The sequence below is a fragment of the Varanus komodoensis genome, unplaced genomic scaffold (genome assembly GCF_004798865.1).
Source record: "Varanus komodoensis strain SLA01 unplaced genomic scaffold, ASM479886v1 scaffold4, whole genome shotgun sequence".
Lineage (NCBI taxonomy): Eukaryota > Metazoa > Chordata > Lepidosauria > Squamata > Varanidae > Varanus > Varanus komodoensis.
Genome location: NW_025335941.1, coordinates 31148580 through 31173143, shown reverse-complemented (window position 1 = coordinate 31173143; position 24564 = coordinate 31148580).

Genomic DNA, 24564 nt, shown 5'->3' with positions numbered 1-24564 from the left:
TATTTGTCTGGCATTTTGCAGAGATAATCCCTTTTTAAGAGGCTACTGTGACTGCAAATGTCACCCACAAAGAGAAAAAAGATATTGGCCTTTTTAAATGTTTCCCATGATAGTCAATGGGAAACTTCAGATTCATGCATCTTGACCCAGGTTCAGTACCAATCAAATCAGACCATTTTCCAAAGCACTGAATGGGGGTCCAAAGCCAAATCTTTTGGTCAGTATGCACATCAAGTCTATATAGTGTACCTACCAACTAAGGATAACACTTCATACATCTGATGAAGTGCACTCTATTCTACTCCGTGACAGCTTATGCCATAATACATTTGATAGACTTTAAGATGCCACAAAATTCTTAGTTGTTTTAATGGAAACAGCCACACCTTGGGAATTACTCCCTCTTGGTGTTATCATTATGAAGCAGCAGCATCCATCTGTCTTTTCAGTTATTTACACTGAGATCCTGCCCTTCAGCAACATTATCAAGCCAACCTGCAAAATACTTTGACACAAAATAAAAAATAAGCTGCAAAAATAAGCTGCAAATAATAACTCTGTAAAAGCATCCTATAGAAATAATAACAAAATACTTTTAGTAAAACAGATCAACAAAAGTGTAAAGTCCTGTGATAATAAAATAGGACTTTGTTGGTACCAGAAAGACATGGGTGGAGGCCGGCTGGACTTCACTGGGGACTTGGGAAGTATTTTTATGCATACAAATATGTAACAAAGAAATACATAACCAACAAATGAAGCCGGTGTGCCACCACTGATATGATTCTCTTAGTAGTACCTGCCTCAGATGATGGGAAAAATCAAAGAGCAGTCTCTGATAAGGATCTCGAAAGTGACACAGTCATTACTTCTTTCAGGTGTTAGGCCTGAGTTAAACATGATGTCGACAGCACTGCAAATATCTGGTGATGTTTTTCATATTGGCCATTAGCTGCTATGCATGTGAACTTAGCAAATTCCCAGGGGATAAATGTTAGTGCTGCATAAATATGCAAAGCATCCTGGTATAAATAAAATGCCAGGAACATGCAACACCAAATGGATATGTTCTTGCTTGCTTGATATATTTAAATTAGGACAGGTCCTCTCAGGTAACTAATGTGTTTTTCTATCACTATTATGTCATACCTGGCTTTCTTACTATTTCATGACCACTTGGAATTATAACTCTTTTGCTTTATGTATCTGGGAGTATATGTGTGGATTTTGTCCTAATGGCAGCTTAGTTTCATTGTTGAATTTATACTTTAAGATTCCTGTAGTCCTGTTCACCTAACGAGATTTTCTAGAATGCTCCAGGAGAAAATAGAAGAGAAAAGCAGGAAGAGAACTAGAGAAAGGGGGAAAAGGTCTGCAAGAAAGGAAAGATAGTAAAACTTACAAAATTCATAATTGAATTCTCTGTAGTGAGTTCTGTTTCTCATGGATAAGTTCTAAAACAGCTATATGCTGTTTGGAGAATGATCCCACTGTTCCATCTTACCTTATAAGCAACAGAGAAACATTTACAAAAATGAGTTTTTACCAGATGTTGTGGCAACAGTCAACTACCTTAATTTTCATACATTTCTTTATCACTGACAATTTGAACTTGGAAGCGAGAAGTTCTGAGGTATTTTGACACTGTCTTCAAGCCATGAGTCATATTTCCATCTGCTTTTTTTACAACCAAATACAAAAGAAGAGGCTGACTAGCTAGACAGGAATTTCTCAATTGCATTGTTGATGGTGGTTTTAATCTGTGTTTAGTCTGTGCTTCTGTGATATTAAAATCAGTTTTCCATGTCATAGCTTACATCTTACTAAACATGTAAAAATTACCAGAGAAAATGCAATTTAAAGACAAGTATTGCCAATCTATAGAAAGCCAATCTAACACACACACCCCACAGCCCTCTGTAAAAGGCTTTGCTCTTCTCCCTTACAAATTGAGCAAACCCTAAATAAAAATTGAGTGCACCAGTCTGATGTCTTGCAAAAATGCTTGAGCTGCTCTTTCAGAATATGCTAACAATGTGATCTTGTACATATCGACTCAGAAGTAATTCCAAGTGAGTTGAGTCAAAACCTGCTATTTCCACTTATCTGGAAGTAAGGCTAATCGAATACAGAGAGACTTATTTCTGGGTAAACATGCATATATAAGTCATGTCTACTCCAGAAAGTCCTTCTCTGTATGCAAGTTGTGATGTTTATCTACCCTACAAAAACACATTGTCTCACCCTGCACCATATTAAGCAGCCGGGGTGTCAAAATCAGTTTTAGCTTTAAACAACTGCCTCTATTTATTTATTGGATACTTAGCCCACGCAGTCAGAGCCACACAGCTCTCTGGATGGGTTACAGACCTTTAAATGCTTCCTGGGTCTGCACCCTCAGCTTGCACCCCACAATTAACATGCAGGTAATCTCATGGGCAACCTTTCCATCAGGTTCAGTGTGGTGGCAACTGCATGATCCCACACAGAAAATAAGACTCATTGGTATAAAATAATGCAATCATGGGTGTTTAAACCATTTTTGTCCCAGTTTCTGTGAAATGGGTGAGAAATTAATGTATGCTGCAGCTTCAGATATATGTAAGTAACAGACATCCAGTCTGCCTTGGGTGAGCATCCAGCCATTTCAAAAACATTCATGCAGAGACATTAACTGTGACACTAACAGCTGCAGGTGACTAGTAGGATGTCATATGAAATCTGATCTGACCCTTCTATGACGAGGCTACTTGTGTTGTTGGTTGTCGGTGTTGTTGTTGTGATGGGGAAAGACCCATTTTCATCTCAGGCAGTTCTATGTAGGGCACAGCTTAACACTTCTCCCTTACCCTGAGTCAGGAGAGGGCCCTACAGTTTATAACGTTCACTTGAAATGATAATTATTCTGACCTGGAATGCTATGTATAATAATTAAGTAGCCAGGCAGAACAAGGAATGTGTTGCAATGAGATAACACACTCCTTGCAAGAATCAGGAGACACAAGGGGAGATGAGCTCTTCCAACAACCTGGGAAAATATGTTATCTTACCATACCACATGCATGGGGATGTATTAAAGGTTTTATAGCAAGTATTAGACACAGTATTCTGACTCATTCTAAAGCATTAAACATATGCTTAAGACATGTTCACTGCTGTGCACCAGTAAAGTCACCAGACTCAAAATGCTTGACACACCAATGGTTAATTTGCAGCTACCAGGAAATATTAATGCATACCAAATTCTTCACAAATCATGACTGTAATATAGGCGTTGATCATGTATAGTTGCTACAATTAACACCTGCCTTTTATAGCACAATTTAGTATGCAAATATTTCTTTTCCATTTTAAAAATAATCTGCAGACCAGGTTGGCAGAGCAGGCTTAGCATCATGTTCACACTAAAAATAATAATGTATTAAAATTAAAAAAAATAAAAAGTCTTTTCCTTTTAGAGTTAATGTCCTAAACAACATGTGAGATAGCTTTCTATTCAAAAGCTTGAATTTACTCTTTACACTGCTTCCTTTCTTCCTTAGTCAAAATTATTAGTTTGCTCTCTCTTATTATTTATTTTTCCCTCCCTGGATAGACATTGTAAAATAATATTAAGATGTTTATTTATAGTTGTGTTATTTATTTATGTGAAGTTTTCATATTGTTTTTTCATGTTGCTACATACATGCAAAGATGTTCAGCAATTTTTACTCTTTGCAGGGTTTCCAGTGCCTGCATATTATATTTATTTTCAAGCTTTGTACTACAAGAGAAAATGGCAACTGTTAATAGCAGGGTTTTACAGATTTTTCAAAAACTCAAGGTGGTCTTTTTATATCATAGTTTACATTGTATGTGTAAGTCTAGAGGAGGAAGAAACAGATTTTACAGGTTATTTTTAACCTCTTTCTGCACTTCCTCTGCCTTTTTTTTTCTTTTTGACTGACAGGAAACATTTTCTAGTTCATTCCCCATCAAACAGCTCAACACATTTCCTAGAAAGGTATTGTGTTGGCTAAAGAATCTGTATCAGACAAAGAGCTTTGTAAAGTTTGCTCCTCAGCACAGCTAACACCACAGTGAGAGGGAACATCAGACAGCAAAAGCTCCTACCTTTAATCTGAGCAACTTGTGGGAATCAAAGTAAATGGGTTAAAACAAGTGCAGTATCTGATTCCCCCAGGAGATCACTTTTTTGGGTTCCATTTGATATAACAAACAGGATAATCAAAGCAAGGCAGCCATAAGTTCACAATGTGTAGGACCTCTTTCTCCTCCAAGAATGTTTCTGTGATGTCAGTTCAGAGACTAAAATAATAATACTACCACAGGAAAAAAACAGTCACAACTGGGGGAAAAACCATTCTGTTTCTGTTTGCTGAAGGAATTGTCTACACACAGCAGATTCTATAGGGACCCCACACTGTGGATCTCTTTCCATTTCCCACTGATTGGACTGTTTGGTTGATACAACAAAATAGGTGAATACAATGGAAACTAGACATGTTGCATGGTGTGTACATACAAAACTGGGAAATGTTTGGGGTTGCTATATTCCTGAGGAATGAAATGTCTGATAAACTGACTGCACATGACTTGTTGAGAATCTGTCGTTCAGCTTTAAGGGTGCCGTACAGATAGGAATTGTGTGTGGGGGAGAGGGAACTTCTCGCAGGACAGAAGATACTATATATTGAACAGACATACTATTATTAGTATGTCTTTGAAAAAGGGCTCTACTGTATTTTTAATGAATGAATTGGTTTTAAAATGGCTCAGTTTGCAAGGGTGGTAAAGTTTGGTGTCTAACCAGTTGATTTCTAAACTCATGCTAGGAAAAATAGCCTTGGCTATTGGGTGGTATAAATATGAAACCAATAAAATATTAAATAAAAGTAAACACAAGGCAACTGAACATATTCATATTTACCTTAAGTAGATCAGTTTGCTGTCTGCTTCCTGGCCTTAGCCCAAGGAGATGCGGAACCTCACACCAAAGGGCGCCCGTTCAGACAATCCTGCTCAACTCAAGTTGGATGGGTGAATGAGCCAGCTCCTTCTTGCCTGCCTGGAATGCCAGCTTGCATGTTTACAGGGGGCTAGAATGGCTATCCCACTACTTGCATGCATGATGTCCAATGTGCACATGCCCAATTTTCTGAGGGAATGAACAATATTTGAATTGTATGCATTTGGAAATATTGTTTTGGTTCACTTCCATTTTTGTCTGTGACATGACATCTTTTTCAGTCTGAACAGGAAAATGTGCATTTCAAATGAAGAAAGTCCTCATTTCTATGTGTATTTCTCAGAAGTGCATGTTTCCCACCCCTCACCCCCAATTAAGTAAAATCACTAAATGCTTGAAAAATCATTTCAAAATATACACTTAAAAACAATAACATGCATTTTTCAAATGTAATCACGATTTCACAAATGTAATCACAAATGTAAAACACAACTGAATGTGCAAACAGATTTTGGGCGGAAATGCCCCCATTCATATTCAGGTTCAGGATTGTTGTGGAAAAGGAAAATTCAGATGATTTGTAAACTATAAAAGTCTTGTATATCCCGAAAAGATTCTCATCCTATCCTCCTCTGCCTCTGCCTTCCTTACTCACCCAGTGTATTTGGTCTAGATACACATAATGCTAAAACAAGTATGGTTGATTATTTGGATAAAAACCCAATTTCTGTTTACTTGACTTCTGTGCACTGATTCCCTTATATTGTGTTTATATGATCATGTTGCTTTGTTCATAAATGCGTTTTAACAGCTTTCTGAAACTCTTAATCTCTATAGAAACATTGTGTCATTTCACAGTAGCAGCTACCATAAACCTGGGTTTATGGTGTTAATGTGTGTTAGAGGGTTTTATAATAGGGTTAAGGGGATCAGGACAGTGTGCAATCACAGCTAATTCCACCCTGGCTTTGTTATGCTTTGGGATGATGGTATGGAAGCCTTATATTCTGTTCTGCATTATGCTATTTCTCATTTTAATGACCCCTGTAAATCTTTAATGATCACCATCACTGTCAGAAGGGCACAAAAAGGCACTCATCTGTCTTGATGCAACCCAACAAAATATGCTCACAGATGTCAATTAAAATAATGGTCTTGGTGACGGGTCATTTATAATTTTATTGGTGCCTTGCCCTCCCTTCCTCCCAAGAACAGTATTGAAATTTTACTTTATGAAAAGGAAACATAAATATAACATTATACTTAGACAGAATAGCATAATACAAAAACATGGAAGAAAGAGCTGCTCAATAAGGTTAGTTTTAGTAATTTAAACTAACAAGAACCTGAACATGTATCCTTTTCTTTGAAGTAAGGACAATATTCTGAGATCCTTTTACCTTTGAATCTCTGTGTTTTGTTCCTTGCTAAGTTTGGTTGATGCTACAAGCATAACATTTGTCGACTATTTAAGCATTGTTATATCACAAGTATCAGAAATGTTTTAACATAATCCCATGCCCCCAAAATGAGAGGGAATGTCTGTACCTTGGCAGGGCAGAAATTAGATACAAAACTTCCCTATTTTTGTGTGCGCTGCAACAAAAAGCATCTCTGGAAGTCAACGTCAATATAATTGTTGAGGACTTCACACCCTGCAAAAATACCACCAATGGGAGTAAATCTATGGAGCTGACTACTCACTAAAGGAAGCCCAAAATTATTCTCAAAAGCTCAGACAGCAGCATAAAAGATGTTCCTGTCTCCAACTTGCTGAAGCTCCCATAAATTGCTCTTGGGTTCCATATATGGAGATAAAATATATGAAGCTTTGTGGTATGCACAAATAAAAACCAGTGTCTTTTTAAATAGTTGACTCAATTAGCATAGATCTTTTGATCCTAATGTATTAAAATAATTCTCACCCACCCTTCTTTGGTCTTTTCACATGCATTGTTTTGCTTGCAAGAAAATGTAGTTCAGGAAGATGATCTACAACTGAGACAACAAGATCCTGTATAAGGTCAGGTTGGTACACTTTTCTCTTCCTGAGTCCTTCAAGAGTTCACCAACCTTTGACAAATTCTCATTCTATCTAAGGCTTTTATTGAGCTACCAGTCAAAGAACAGGTTGAATTTCTGAGTTAGCATGCAGCTATCACCATTTCACAGTTGGACTGCAACTTCTGTGCCAAGTTCTATCATGCATTGCTATTAATAAGAGATAACAATAATGTACAGAAGAAAAAAGTATCCTCACTATTGATAATCATTAATGATATGGGCTACTGTAGCAGCATACAAATCTATTAAACAAACAAATAAACAATATTGGAGAACCAAATCTGTCTCCAAGAAAGCAGAATCAGTTATCAGTTCAGGTTACTTGCTCACTGGCATTTTAATTTTTGTATCAGTTTCCTTGTACACTTAATTCTGATTCAGTTTTGCAATTTGGCCCATGTCCTTTGCACATGAAGATTACACATACATCAAGCAGATAATAAAACTGTTAAAATTATAAACCCAGAAAATATACCCAGCAAGAACCTATTTAAGAAATATTAACAGATAACACATATTAGATATTAACAGACAACAAATATTAGCAAATATTGCCAATATATCCTACAAAGAAAAGTACACTATGTTGTTGTTATTACATGCCATCAAGGTGCCTCCAATTTATGGTGGCCCCATGAATGAATGCCTTCCAAATGCCCTGTCCTTGATGACCCTGCTCAGCTTTTGCATTCTCAAGGCTTATCAATCCATCTCATATTTACTTTTCTTTTTTTTTCAGCCTACCACTTTCTTAAGCATCATTGTTTTCTCTAATATACATTAGTGCAGATGATCTTGGCCTTATTCTCCTGTTGAAACACCCTTACACTTGATGGTCTTTTCTAGTTCCTTTACCACTGCCCTTCCAAATCCCAGTCTTAGAATTTCTTAGCTGCAGTCTCCAATTGGACTGATAACTGAGCCAAAGTATGCAAAATCTTTCATAAGTTCAGCTTCTTCATTGTTGACCTGAAAGTTGTTTAAATCTTCTGTGATGATTTTTGTATTCTTACTGTTCAGCTGCAGTCCTTTGTTCTTTCTTCTTTCACTTTCATCAGGAGTCATTTCAATTCTTTGCTGCTTTTTGCCAGCAATGTGGTATCATCTGCGTATCTTAAATTATTTATGGGCTTCTGATAATTGTCATTCCTTCTTCCTCTGGAAAAAAGAAAAAGGGGTTCTGTTATGGATCAGTAACTGGTTAGAGAATAGAAGACAGAGTGGGAATATTTTCTCCCAATGGAAAGATGTAAACAGAGGGGGGTCCCACAGGGTTCTGTATGATAACCAGTGATTTTCAGTGTGTTCATAAATGATTTGGATTAGGAGTAAGCAGCCAGATTTGCTTATGACACCAAACTATTTAAAGTGGTTAAACCCAAAAGGGATTCTGAGGATTTCCAAAGGAATTCTTGGGAGAATGGGCATCAATATTGAAAATACAGATCAATGTAAGTCTGAAGTAACACACATTGGGAACAAAAAAATCTAATTTCAAGGACAGACTGATGGAATCTGAGCTAGCAGTGACTAAGCAAGAAATGGGTCTTGATGCCAATGTCAGGTTAGTGTATAGCTGCAGTGAAAAAGGCAAACTCCATGTTATACATAATAGGAACAATTGAAAATAGAACTGCCAAGTTCACACTCCTCTTATACAAATCTCTGATGCAACTTCCCTTAGATTATTGTGTACACTTCTGGTTGCCTTACCTGAAAACAGAAATTCATTGTAAAATTACACAGAAGGGCAACTAAAATGATAAAGGTGCTAAAGCAGCTCCTTCATGAGGAACCACGACATCAACCAGGACTGTTCAGCTTGGAGAAAAGATGAGCAAGGCAAGACATGATAGAGGTATTTAAAAGAATGTGTGGTGAAAAGTGGAGACAGATACCTTTCCCCTCCTGGTCCCTAGTTGGCAGTGAAAATACAGATTCTTCATCTCCTGCTTTGGTATTGGCCATCAGGTGATGTCCATGTATACAGTCATCTGATTGGTTGCCTGAAGTATGTATCCGTGATAAACAGAAGTTTGGCTTCAATGAGTCATTCAATGAGTCATTCTCCTGCCTTATTTCTGACACCAAGGCCAACATTTGATTCTGTTTCATTTCCTACTTTTCTGTTTCTTCTATTTATGATTGATAAGTTTTCCAAGATTTCTGATTCGTATTATTTGTCAGGCTTTGCAGCATAGCCTCTTACTGCTTGTACTACATCTTGCCACAGGGAATATAAGGTATAAACATCTGCCTACAAGGAAAATGGGTGATAAACTCCTCTTGGGGGTTATTCTTAAAATATCAAGGCTATCAATATAAAGACTATCTGTTATCCTTCCATGGGCTATGGGCTCTTGAACTGCTGTTGCATTAAAGTTCATATGGTATCTAACTTCTTGAGCATTTTATCTTAGTGTTAGCATAGTATCCCTCTCTCCTGCTCTCCCTCTCCCTCTCCCTCAGACTCTCTCTGTGTGTACAGCTTACATTCTTTGCTTCCATAGTGACAAACTTTGGTGAGCTGTTGCACTCCACTTATAATGGAATTTACATCCTGAAGATATGAAACTAGGGGTGTGTGATGAATTTGTTTTGGGAGTGGGAATCCATCAGTTTCTAGAGTTCACTCTCCTTCCCCAGACTCCAGTTGACTTTCATCAACTATCATGATGAACAAGGATGCCAGATATATTGCAATACCTAGAGATGTTTTCCTCTAGGCATGGTAGACTGGATAGAGCTTGAGAGCATGTAGACTTTAGTAGGGATAAAGTGAACCCAAAACTTATTTCCCAAGAAATTCAGTTTCCCATTTTGAAGATTCTTCTGGATTCTTCTGGAGGAACTGTAAAACAAAGTGAAAAGTATTTGCCTTTCTGTCATGAGGTCAGAGGTGAGGAATATTGCCTTCACCTTGATTTGGCTTCATGGCACCATCATGCAGCCATAAGTGATGGCTACCTGGTATAATTAGAATTCTATTCAGTGAAGTCAATGAATTATGCTCTGACTCTGTTTGAGCTTTGCAGTATCAAATAACCAAATTGAACTGGCCATGCAAGGCAGTGATATCATCATGCTGTTAAACAAGGAAACATTTTGAACACTCTCCACCCCCTCACCCACCCCACTCCAGGGATTTTTCTTTTCCCCCAAATATTTTCAGATGCAAAATAACAGCAATTAGTCTCTTCCCAATGCACAGGTGTGTCATTCGGTACCTGGAAGCCTGGATCCTTCACCTATAAAAGAGATAAGTTGATGCCTCTGAAGAGGTTTCACACACCAATCCATATGGAATGACATAGAGTAATATGATTAGACATAATATACTGGCATTAAGACAAGAAGTACATTAGGAGATTTTGCTCCAATCTATTTGAAACATTGTCATATATTTCCATCTTAGGTTATCCAGTGGGGATGAGGAAGCCTGAATGCACTCAGCTCTCTCTGTTTCTGTTTTGATCCGATGTCCGTGCAGGGCATGCTTGACACTGATATGTCCTGTTTTTGTTGGTGTTGCTGCTGTGGCTGCAGCTGCTCCTGCTCCTGTATTTTTCTAAGCAGACACTAATTTCCAGGGTTCAGATCAACATAACCTGATTTATAATTTAGCAACAAAGAATTGTGGTGGCATATTATTCAGAACTAATTAGAACAGATGGCAAAGTGTGGCGCTGCAGACCTTTCGCAAAGAAGTTATTAATATTCTACATTGAATTTTTATAACTTGAAAATAACTGCTTGAAACCACTAATTCATTATGATTTTTTCATATAGCTTATTGATGCCTTTTGTTACTCATATGAAGAAATATGGCTAAATATGATGAATAGAAAGAAGCTTGCCTTGCTATAAAAAACCACAGGCAGGAAAATAATAAAATCCATTCTTTCTTTATTTCATTTCATTTAGTTATTGTTTGTAATAATGAGAATGGAGTAATGTTTCATTCCTTCTTCATTCTGCTGCTCTGTCACCTAGAGAGAGAAACAAGAACTAAAAAGGGAGGGCTGAGAATTTAGAATCAGAACTGAGGAGAGAATCAAGTACCATCCTGAAACATCAGTAATGGGATGTTATATAAAAGCTATATATAAGCTTTAAATAAAAGTAGGCTACAGGCACGATTCCATCCACTGCCATTTGGCCTTTCATGAGAGTGCATCACTAAGATAAGTTATGTTGATTTCATGCATTCCTTTGTTCTGCCTTTGTTGAGTAGGGCCTGAGTGTCACTGAGATGAGACCTAGGCTATGTGGTTACATCAGGTCTTTGCAGGGTTTGGGTGAAATCAAGTTTCCCATGAAGGCAGGGGCAGGAAGAGTGATGTGCTAAGTGATGTTGGGGCTGAAAGCCTGGCAAGCTTATCTCTATGTTGCTCCAGCAAGGAGCAGATTGTGCCCTTTGGTACATGTGGCCCAAGCACAAGGGCTGCCCCCAGAAAGAATCCAAAATTGGATGGGGTTTGATGGGGATCAGCTTCTCAAAACTTTCAGCACTGGTCCAAGCACAAGACAGTTTTTGACATACTCTGTTGAAGCCAACTTTCCTCTGTCCCTTCATGGATCACTTCCTAGATGGCAGTGACTGAGCACAACCAGCCTCCATTGCTTATCTAAGAAAGCATGGAGGAAAAAAAACGTCTCTGGCTTTGCATCAAATGCCATGCTTGATTGAAGCCCAATTACTGCTCTCTCAGAACATGTCAGAGATGCAGGCAGGCCTAGGATGGATCAGCCTTCTTGACCCTGTGAACACATCAGTGGTCAAAGAAGGCAGAGTTGTTTCCCCAAAATAAGACTGCAAATGGCCATGGGTAACCACTATCCTTCCCCGAACCTATGGTTGGTAGAAAAGGAAGGATATAGGCACTACTGTTCTGTCTGGTAAGTAAGTTGTGCTTTGTGTCGATAGAGGACAAGGGAAAATACAGATTTGCATTAAATGTGTATAGAAGCAACTGTTATAATTTTAATGAAACTATGATCCATCTCAGACTGTGATCAGATTCTTGTGTGCCTTCTCAATCTGTTGTCTGACTGTCAATGGCCTGCACTGTCAATGGGAAATATCTTATAGTGCTTTATCTCTAAACCGGGCTTGGAGAAGATGGCCAATTAGAAAACTGTCCTACATAAAGTAGGATATAGGGCCACTTTTGTGCATTTTCCTTCCTCATGCAATCAGGAGTGTGTGCTGTTCACCTCTCGGTTGGTGGAGGTTTGGGCTTAAAGTGCAATTCATCTTGTCCAAGCCCCAAATACTGTTGTCTCTGTGACCGTTTATGATACAGATAGAGGCTGATCCTGGACCAGTGTGCACTAGAGTTTTCCCTCCATACTGGATTACTGACTCACTCACATGGCCTGCGAACCACTGCCCGACAGTGTTTCTCCCTCAATATTCTGTTTTTCTCTGGATTAGTTTCATGAAAGCTTTATTCTGTGAGTGTGGTCTACAAGTGTTCCTATGTTGTGTTGTTCCACTCAAGTGGTATTATAAACCCTACCAGAGAGGGTGGTCTCAAAGCTCAAATGTTTTGCAACATTTTCCCCACTTTCACCTCAGTTGGGGAAGGAGGGATTTCTGGGCAAGAAATCCATGACTATCTTCTATTCTCTTTCTTTCATAATGGGGGTAGGGCAGAGTTAGCAAGCCATTACATTTGAGGATGGTGTGATCCAGTGGCGGAGCACCTACTTTGTATGTTGTATATTCTGAGTCTGATCACTGACATCTCCTGGTAGGGCTGGGAAAACACTTTGAAACTCTGGAGAGGTGCTACCAGTCAGTATTGACCACATTGGGCTAGATGGCCCAGTGGCAGTATAAGGCAGCTTCTTGAATCTCACTGCACACATATAACCACACAATAGTTTTGATTTCAAACTTGCAGGTGAGCACAGCTGTACAGGTGTGCATGCATTTGCCTGACCTTTTTTTAAGTAACTGGAAATGACAATGAGACCTCCTATTTCCCCACAGTTCTCACACTCTGCTGTGGCATGTGCCACATGCGCGAGCTCTAAACACAAGTGATAAAGCACATGTCACCTTTCAAACTCATCCTACCTCTCCCAGAGTTACGTACGATCACATTGCTATGCCTTGGATACTGTGCTATGCTGCATTCTTTAGAGTGTCCTCAGAACAGCAATTGCACATGATAAGAATATTGACATGGTAGTGCCTCAGAAATGAAAGGGATTCTAGTGTCAACTCTGCACCTCCTCAGCTTCCCTTTATCCTTGAACCAGTTGCTCTAGCTAGTGACGCTGTAGCAGGAGAGAGGAATTGGCTGTATTCCAGCACCAACTCCCCTCCTGCATGAACTCTCCCGGGAAGGTTGGTTGGGAAAGGCATTACTGAAACACTTTGGGAAAGTTGTCGAGCAAAACAATATCTTACTCTGTTTTGTCTCAAATGACAGAATGTTCCATCAGTATTTTGGTCAAGAAAGCCAACTTGGGAGGAGAGGATTGCTCCCTTCCACCAATATTTTTTGTAAGTTTCCATAAGTAGGAATTTAACATAAAAGTCAATATTTTTATGGGAAGCTTCAAATACACTGCTTTATTTTCTTTCTTTTTTGGTGTAGCATGTGGGTTGGCAAGACATTCACTATATTTTCAATATCATCACTTTGTTTGCCTTTGAGCAGTGTGCAGTGTATCCATATTCTAAATAAATACAGCAAATATAGCCTTGCAACAAGGAAAAGGGGAGAAATACATACATCATAGATTGTATATCTGTTCCTTCTTTCTTGGTGATTCATCCCATCCTACTTTAATTTTCTTCATAGAGCTAAAGCAAAGAAGAGGAAATAGTCCTCCTTTTAACATTCCTTGCTTGGGATTCCTTTGTGTTCCATTTATCTAAGATCTGCATGCAAAAGCAACCTTACCATGTGTCTCAAGGACTGGAACAGGAACTTCCATGCCTAAATCAACTATGTATCTAAGTGTGTAGCTGAGCATCAATGCAATCTATTCACTCTGTGCCATTTTCAATAGGATGCATATTTGGATGTGTACCCAGAAGGTGGGAAGGGATGCACACAGTGGGATACACATTCTACCCAAACAGTGCAGTGCTGATAATCAGTTTCCACATTTGGGAACAATTTTGAATGTGTGCGCTGTGCACCAGCTTTCTGATCCTTCAAGTGACACAATCCCTGTCTCTCGCCACCACTGCCCCCACAAAAGAACGTTGTCCATAAGCACTGGTTCTACTTACTGAGATGCAATTCTGGGAAGAAGAGCTTCATCATTTCTGCTTGAGCTGAGAAGAATCCAGCTCAATTAGAAATGTTGCAGCAGATCTCCCAAGGGGCAATTCCATAAAGTTAGCTCTGGAGACAAAAGCAATTTTGGTTGCTTTTTTGCCAAGCTGGAAAGTATTCCTCTCAAGTCAGTTACCACTCCCTCGGGCTGTTTGCTCCTTTTGGGTGACAGTGGGAGAAAAACTGGGTATGGTCTCTTTTCCTTCCTCCATTCTGGAGACTTGTCTCAGTCTCATTCATCCCCTGAGAGAGAGGATTATTTATGCTGGCTAGGAGTGAGAGGGAGAGGGAGAATTCCTACAGACTATGGCAATCCCCCTCCCCCTGCAGCCTTCCAGTTTACCTTGATGCTGTATCAAGTACCCAGGTGGGCAAAACTGGGAAAGAATAACTCTTTTATGGTCACCTATCCAAGTGTCAGCTATGCATGCCAGATCAGCTGTCTCATTCTCTATTATATCATGGGTGAAGGAGGTCTTAGTGTACACTGATCTGGCATTCAAAGCAGCAATCTGGAGTCCCAAGGGCAGGCTGATAGGACAACCACCAGACCTGTAGTTGGGAGCAAGGCCAGAACATGGTTATGTCATGAGCTGCATTTTCCTTACCTGGCTAGTCCTCCTCCCAGTGCCATATTTCCCCCTGCTTGTCATGATGCTCATTGATATTGTCTCATTAAGTGGACAGGATAATGGCCAGCAATCCCAAAGAGATGCACAATACCTCAAGAATTACTTGATAAAGAAGCTTGCTGATGAAGGCAAGCCTTAATCATAAACAATCCCTGACTGCTATCCAACATTGCATTAAGAGTTTAAGACTCCCCAATGAAAGAGATTCTACTGTTTCCATATGCAAATACTTCATCGGTCAACTGTTAAGTTTCATTAGTCCCTGGGTGGCAGAGCAGAATAGTTTTCTCCCATCTCTAATGCAGCAGCCTTCATGGTCTTTTGTTGAGAGAGATCAAGTTGCTGCGCCTTTTCTTCTGAGCAGCTGCATTCTCAGTCCTTTGCCATCTTTCCTGCTGCCCTCTCACTTTTATTCAATTTGCTTTTATCTTAAAATGTAGCACAGCAGTTGAGAAGAAATATGGCCAGTGTCTGCCTGAGTGGTTCTCTTACTTCCTATGTGAACAAAGGAGTGATTTATTTTGAAGCTGACACAGTAACAATTGCCAATATGAAATCTACTTCATGTAAATGCAGAATAGACACAAACTTAAATTTAGTAATTTTTTTAAGTCACAGTACACAAAATCATATCAGTCCTTAAAACAAGCAATGATATGTGCACACATCATCATCATCATCATTATTAAAGTAGATAGTTCCCTAGAAAAGATAAAATAGGTCCTGCTTACTATTTAAGAAAGGGCTGGTCACCTTGTGGTCCTCTATATAGTTTTAGCCTGCAAGCCACAGCTTCCCTCACCATTAGTTATGCTGGCTAGAAATTGTAGACCAAAACATCTGGAGATGTTTGAAGTTCACCTAAGACAACTTTATGTTCTAAACCATTCATGGCAGCATATTTGCATGCAGTGTGAGTATAGTTCTCTGTTCTTTGGGTTTTTGATGATGTAAACTAGTGTGAGACCTCATGTGTGCATTGTGAAAGGTTTACTATGGTTTTCTCATGGGACAAACTTAAGGGCTGAAAATCAAGCAATAAATAGTTAAGGCAACACCGGAGACTCAAAATCACACTTGTATTGAGTCTTATGCAGAAAAACACTTAACCAAGAGCTGGAATACATTCTCTTGAGTCCTCACATTGATTTCAGCAATGCAATTCATGTACCTAAAATTCTTTAAATTCATTGCAGGCTCACAGACAGTAGACAGGAAGGGCGGGGGTTAGTCTGTCTTGAGCTGTTCCAGAGAAATTCTATTTTGTTCAACAGGCCTAGTGCAACAGCCACTGTAAGTGGATTGAACTCAAATTAGATTAGATTACATGATAGCTCTTACAGTTTTGCTAGATCAGTTCATCTTTACAATAAGGAGACACCTAGGGCCAATACATCTGACCTTTGGCATGCACTTAGATGTGGGTTCAGTGAATCTTTGTGCATGACAATCATGAAGTCCTGGAGCCTTTTGGTGACTGTGTCATTCACTCAGTTTACCTGTTGGTATACAGTGAGATCTCTAAATGCTTTTACTCACCTCATTGCACCCCGATGGTTGAATGGAGCATCACTGAGCAATCAAAGTGTTATTGCTTCACCACACAGCCAACCTGTCTAAGGTTCTGCATGTGTCCAGCAGCCATTTCATATGACCCCAAAAGTGTATGTAAATATAGGCTGTAGGGAACAAGTGCTGGATGTGGGCATATGCAGACACCACAATGTTATTTCTTTGCTCTACACACATCCTATTTTTCTCAGTGAAAATGGGCATTTTATCTCATGCTGTGCAAAACCCTGCTCCTTATTTTTATGAAGTTCTTTCTTCTCTACACAATAGGTTTTTTTCCTGCATCTTTTGCAGGCAGTAGAAACATTTAAAAGAAATATCTCTGGAAGGAAAGTTTTCATTTGTTTTGGGAAGCATATGAGTTGACCAAGTGGTTCTTTACCTATTGTTTACTTCAAAATGCTGTGCAGATTTTTTTTCTCACAGACAGCATGTTCTAGAATGTCCATGTGACCATGTGATGTCATATGGGCATTTCAGGAGAAGTTGCAAGCATGAGGTCTAGAAGAATGCCAACACTGTGCTGTGTTTTCAAATAAAATAATAGGTTAAAGAGCCCTTGTATTAGCTAAGCTATCACCCAAAGGAACATACTTTTTTCCTATTCATAGTCTTTCATTCTTCTTGGATTTATTGACAGGGTTCTCGACTGCAAAATTGTGTCAAAATAACAATGTAAAGTACTTGTTTTAGATAAAATACATTTTTATATTTTAGACAAATATGTATTTAAATACACCTTTATCTGACATTTTAGAAAACACACATACAGAGGTTGCTGTATAAAAGGGATGGGACAGACTTATGGGTGAATTTGTGTAAAAATGACACAAGTCTAAAATTAGTCTGATTCACTATATATTACTAACAGTAGCAAATGATCCCAATTTAAAAACCAAAGCTTGAAGTTTTTGGGCCAGATCTTGGATATGGAAGGGGCAAAGTGGGATTCATTAATACACCTTACCCCTGAATCCCCTAGGCCTTAAAAATGCTATTCTGGAAGGTTAGGGGGCTCTCTAGAAAAGTGTGTAAGGACTACAGGAGAAGCAGGAATCGGTTCCAGTGTGGACGCTTTTCTGGAACCAGCTTTACACCTGAAGGAATTCCTGTGTTCATAGTAGGTCCACTTTGGATCTGGCCTAATATTTAATCTCCCATCGCAAAACTAGGGAATTGAATTTTCTAGCTGCTTACTCAAAAATAAGTCCCACTGTATTCACTTGCTGCTCTGAACTGGCATTTGGGCTTGAAAGGGAATTGCCAGCCAAATAATTTACTGAGCTATAGTTTTAAAGACTAATTTGCCATTCCCCAAAAGAGGGGATTCATAGGTAAGAAAAGGAAAGATGGTACTTGGCAAGCGGTTTCCTCCTGTGTTTGGTCTGGCCAGATCACAAATCTTTGGTTGGCCAAGAGGGGAAAAGTATATCTTTCATGTGTCAGCATAGCTGAAATTAAAAAGAAAAAGATGTCTTTCTGCCTGAAGGACACCAAAGTACACAGTATTTCTTTTTACAGATCCTGGTGGAATTGTTTCCCACATACCATTCTGATCTTCTTAATTGGACAAGACTTCAATGTTCCAACCCATCTTTGCTTTAAATAACCCTTTATTGTCTTCCAACTTCTAATATCTGCTGGGAAGTGATGCATTTCTTCTCAAGGCTTAGACCAGGCTAAAATCTTTAATGTTGGGGGCAATGGATAGAGGGATGCTTCAGATCTGATTTATGAGATTTCTACATCAGACAGGCCTTCAGGCCCTATCATGCTGATATTGCAAAGGAAATTTCTTTCCATCCTCTCTGCTCTTTATTTCCAAATATGCTGACAATGAACTAAAAAAGACCAGGTTTATTACATAATCATTATGCATTAACTCAGAACACAACTTTATTTTGCTAGTGGTTGTCTTTTCTAATCACCAACAAACTCACACCTATTACATATATATAAATGATCCAGCATTGTTCAGAGCACCATAAATTGCATTTGCTTGTAATTGTATTCTAAATAGGAAACTATCAATTATATTACACACCTTACCCAAATCAAGAAAGCATAATGCATTCAAGCTGCACTACCAGCTTTGTTTTTAGTATGTTTTTTCTTTGTTATACTGACACAACAAATAAAACTTTCCACACGACAAAATAACTGTTATAGTTGATTTATTTTAATAAGGCAGAGCCTTGCCATTGCTATATATATTTAAAAATGCTTTCCATTTTAAAATAGCACTGACATCGACATGGTGACATGACCCTAGTGAAATTGGGAGAGCTAATGGGACACACAACACCATGAGATTAAAGTAGATTTTATTACTTTTCAGGCATTAGGCCATACGGACACAAATATGACTTAAACATATGGTTCCAGCTCTTGACCAGGCATTTCATTTGAATTATTCCTCAGAATGCAGTTCTCCAAACGTGAATCCAATTACCAGCTGAACTCAGGCAACTGAATAGCTATAGGAGAAATAACCTAATGGATGAGAGGGAGCAAAGGGGGGGGGGGTATGATTTGTGTGGTAATCAGGAAGAGAAGGTCAATTGTAATACAGCAAGCTGGTTTAGAGGCACAGCTAATGTAGGTTGCCTTCTCTTTTCTTCAGAATTCTTTCAAGAGACATGCAGGATTTATTTATTTATTTATTTATTTATTTTAAATTCTGCTTACTGACAGGTGAATCAGCAAGGACAACTGAGCCTTTTGATGATTCATTTGATTAAAGCTACTCCACAGACAGGCAGTGGGCACATAAACAACTGACGAGCCAAGTGGATGTTCAAATAGGATGCCAAGAACACATCCAGTTATGTCCATGTGGATGCATAGACTGATGTGCAATAGGCATTTGAAATTTATCTCAGAGACTGAACAGAGGGAAAGAGGGAGAGTCTTTCTGTTAATTGGTTTACTGCCGTTCGAACAAATAGGATTCTGCTAATCCAAAGGCAAGAAAAATGCAATTGATTGTCTGATTGAGAACCATTTGAAAAGGTGAGGTTAGCTCTTGAAAGAAAGACTTGTGCTAAATTTATGAGGAAATCAAATCATTCAGCACCTTGACCTATTAGCTTGGCTTCATAAAATTCAAACAAACAAACAAATAAATAGACAAGTTGTTTCAACTTGCATGCAGGTAAAATAACCACAAATTTCGATTTACTTAAATTTCACAAGTCTTTTCAATGAAGCTTTGCTACTTATTTGTGTAATACAATGTATGGTTGAAAATCAACCCAAGATACATAGTTGTAATTTAAGAAATGCCTGAAGGGACTCATGCCTTGCAAAGGTATTGGATCCTTGAGTTAAAACTTGCCATTTATGCATCTTTTCAATATTACAAAAATATTGCCATTTTCAGCTCCTTCCTTACACATTCTTTTTAAAATGCAAGTACAGAAAAAGAGGAGAGACATCTGAAATGACTTGCTGAGAATATTTGTGCCAAACCAGCATTTAATTCCATTTGGCTTATGCACAATTCTCTGGCAGGGCAATTTATGTATTGTAGGTGGACATTTGCCCTATTCTAATTGGATCAAAATTACGCCATCTTGCATAAATAGAGATGTCATGGGATGGTGTTAGGCCATGGGACCACTTTCTCCGATTTTCATTCTTATGTTGTTTTGTGTTGCCAAGTTGTCTCAGACTTATGGAAACCCTGTGGATGAAATGCCCTCCAGAATGTCCTGTCCTTCACAGCCCTGCTTACCTCTTGTAAATTCAAGCCTGTGACTTCCTTTATGGAGTCAGCCCGTCTTATATTTGGTGTTCCTTTTTATCTTCCTGTATCTTCCCCTAGCGTGATTGTCTTTTCCAGAGAGCCTTACCTTCTTATTTATTTATTTATTTATTTATCAATTTATATCCTGCCTTTTTCCTACAAAGGACTCAAGGCAGCTTACATCTCTTCCTCCATCTTATTCCCACAACAACCCTGTGAGGTAGGTTAGGCTGAGAGTCTGTGACTGGCCCAAAGTCACCCAGTTGGCTCCATGGCTGAGCAGGGACTAGAACCCAGATCGTCTGAGTTCCAGTCCCATGCTCTTAACCACTACACCACACTGGCTCTCACATCTTCTGATGTGCACAAACTATTTGTTATCATACTCTTACTGAGATCTGCACCAATTCATTCTCTGTGGTTTTGAGTAGGTCAGGTGCTATCCTACCTACTCTGGCTACTTTATTTCTTTCAAGTGCTTTCAGAACAGCTTTCACTTCACTTCACTTCACTTCACTTTGCATATTGCAATCTTTTCCTTATAGGATTCCTCTTCCAAGGAGTATGCCATCCTTTCATCTCTTCTGTGTAGTTCTTCAGTGTATTGTTTCCACCTTCTCTTTATTTCTCTTGTACCTGACTAATGCTAAGTCAACGGCTTAGTTTCAGAAATTTGCCCAGTCCAGCAAAATTCACCTTAGGCTGCAGTAGCCCTGTTTAAAAGCATATGCTCAAAGTTCAGTTGAGCATGGATTGATGTGTTATCAAAATGCATCATTGAATCAAACAAGCCTTAAAACAAAGCATTGGTTCTTATTGTGATTGGAAACCATGATAAGAACCAGTTGCAATCAAGAATGGGTTTGCATGACATAACAGACAACCAATGGCAACAGTCAATGGTTGGGTGCATGTCAGGTAAACCTGGTCATTGGGTCTGGACCCCTGAACAGCTGTGGCTGTCTTGCTTATGAAGGGAAACTTCATGCTATTCAAGGTGGTGGCATGGAGTGGAGACTGAGGAAGACTTCCTTTCCCCTTGTATTTCAGAGCCTGAACACTGTTGAGGCAAGAGGAACTCTCTGACAATCATCAGTTCATGACTGTGGCTGTCAGAAAAAAGGTCTTGTTCTTATTATCCACATGGGATGCTGTTGGAAGGACTGAAAGAAAGGAGGAGGGAGATGAGTTCCATGATGAGTTCAATAGGCTCAGCATGGGTGCTTGGCACTTGATGGTCACCCATTGTGGTGATTTGTCATAATGAGTTGCCACTATGTGTGAACCTCTTCAATAAGTAGGCCTGGCCTCTGGCCTGCTAAGTTACAGAGCAGGTTACGTTAAGATACATAGCAGGTTAAGTTATAGTCTCACAGAAGTCACATCAAGTGTTTAAACACTGGAAAACACAAATAAGTGAAAATATTTTTTCACACACTTGTATAATTGTAACATCATGATTCTTTCATGGTCTAAACAACTGAGCGTATGCTGTTTGAAAAGAAGTTTCTTCCATATTAAGATTTCTTGAAACTGAATGTACCCAGAAGATACTATGTCAGAGACAGCTTCAGTTCAAGTTCCCATCAAAATAAACCAAATAGACACTTGTATCTTGGGTCTTATGAGACAGACATACTTTACATTCCAATGTTTTTCTTTGGTTTTATCTACCGTTACATTTAGTTGTAACTAAATGTACAACTTTCAGGATGAACTGAAACAAAAGTCAGAACATGTTTTGGTTGTGAGTATAAAGCCTTGTTTCAGCATTAACCTCTTCTGCTATGATAAGAAAGCAAGCTTGCCTACTTGCCCCATCATGCTTCGTGTTTTGTCACTTGTAAAAGCTTTCATGTATTACAGAACCATTCTTCAATTCCAATTGTTCCAGACAAAAAGAAAATGACTTTGCAAGCCCAAGCTGATATTTACCTAGCCACAGCTGGTGCCTTTCAGCAGAATGAAACAGGCAGTTGAAACAGGCACTGTATTAATTAGGTTACAGTTATTAAGCCCTGAACTTAAAAGAATCAAGTTACTATGACCTTTCAGAAACAAAGAAGTGAAACAGAACACACACGCGCACACACATGGGAGAAGATTGTAAAATTTGAAAAATGAGCTTTTTCTACAAGTTCAGTACTTTTTAAATTTCAGATAAAATGAAAGACTTGTAAGAGCAAGCACGATATCATCCCTTCTAATAGTGAACTCAAACAATGAGTGCCAATGAAAAGGAAGCCAAAATGGGACCACTGAAAAACACAAAGGGTCTAGTAGTTTGGTTGGGGGAACTGCAAGGTTGGAAAGAGATGCCTTTTTATAAGTAGATCTAAAAAAGGAGAGACTTAAAAAGTGTAACAAAGTTAAAACATGCTCAAGCAGTCCCCAGTGATGGTTGATGCCCATTCATCCTGGTGGAAGGCAGAACCAAGGGGCATATTCCTCCACTCCAGTGCAATTACTCTTTGCCAAACTGGAATATCTTCAAGATCATGAGGACCACGTCCCAGAGATCTGAGGTGAGGGCACATACATGCATGCATGCATATTCTGAACCCATATTTCTCATTAAACAGAAATGGCAGATTCTGAGAGAAAAATAGGGGGTAACGAAGACAAACATTAAATAAAAATGAAAATAAATGGGGAAAAATAAATACATGTAAAAGTATGAACACATTCTGTACAACTGCCCTCTCCTTCCTGATTCAGGCTATTAGATTAAAAATCATTGTTTCCTGTTTAAATATTGATACATCAGCAATACATAGTGAGGACAACCCAGAAATAAAAACAGAGGATCTGTCTTGAGCCTGCCAACTAGCAGCTGTTGCTGCATTGCTTCTCTTCTGGTTTTGAATGCAGGCAAGTTTTTTGTTTTGTTTTTAATGAACACAAATGGATTGGCTATGAGGAACTTCATGGCCGTCCATTTCCCAATGCAGCAAACAAACAAACAAACGCTGTTGTCCTTAATGATTCTGGGGTCCCATTATGCATGTAATGGGAGTGAGACAGAGCAATCTGGAAGCTGCCCTGCCTCACTACCTGTTGCCAAATTGCTGACTGCCTTCAGCAAATCTTCATAGCATGTGAAATTGCTCAGAATATTCTGAGCATCCTCCACAATTAATAAGACTGTGGCCTGCTAGAGGAACAGAGGACTAACTGCTTGGTTGCACGGTGCACTCAAGGAGGCGCGTAAATTACTTGCAGCAGAGATTGGTGATAGTTAGTTGGGAAGGTGAGGCTATAATGCAATATTTTGTTGCAGATCTCACTTGTTCAGTACATCAGCAAAGCCAGAACTTGCTTTGGAAGAAAATGCAGATAAAGTATCAGGAGACATCCCATATAATGTATTATCTGGTGGTTGGAGGACTGTTTTCCCTTCTTTGAAAGAAGGCCCTGTTCAAAATTGTTGTGGGCTTTAGCGCCTTGCGTATCTCCCTTCCTTTCTTCTCCTGCCATAGATTTCTTTCACTGGTAAAATCAGATCGTGTCAATGTAGCTATCCACATTCATAAATCCATCACTTTATAACAGGCTGCATAAAGTGCTCCAACACAAAACACGAGGCAGCCATCTGCTTACCATGTATGATTGCTGTTCTTTGAACGCGCGCGTGCGCGCGCGCACACACACACACACACACACACACAAACTGCAGCTTTGCTTCCAGCACTTAAGAGTGATTAGCTGTAACTTATGGTGCTTGCTGTAGCTCACTCCACTGCTGGGTAATTACTGGAGAAAGGAACCTTGGGAATGTCTGAAGTCTAGGAGCAACTTGTTGGCAATGACATACATTAGTGACAAGCTTAAAGTACAGCAAATCACTTTACACAGAAGAGAGGAGGAAGGCAAGGCTGTAGTGCAGAGTTCTCAGAGAATGTTGATCTTTTGTGCTGACTGCTCCAAGGCCTGCTCTGTGGAGCTTGAAGTGCTGGTTTCCTTTCTCCCTGGCAAAACATTCTTTGATTAAAAGAGGAAAGGTTTTAATTGCTGCTTCTGTCACAAGCCCAACTCAGCAATTTATTTTTCCAGTAGTCGCATCTGTCTTTTATTGGCTGTTTGGCGGGCACCTCTGTTGGCTCCACAATGCTATTTTCTGTTCTCTGTCTCTCTGGCTGCTATGGGGATGGGTGTTGGCTGGGTCTGGAATGCATTGCTGCCTTATAGCTATTTTATGCCCTGTTATAAATTTTGAGGCTAAGCTCCCATTCAGTGCTTTATATAGAATAATATTCAATACCTTTTTAGGTTCAAGGA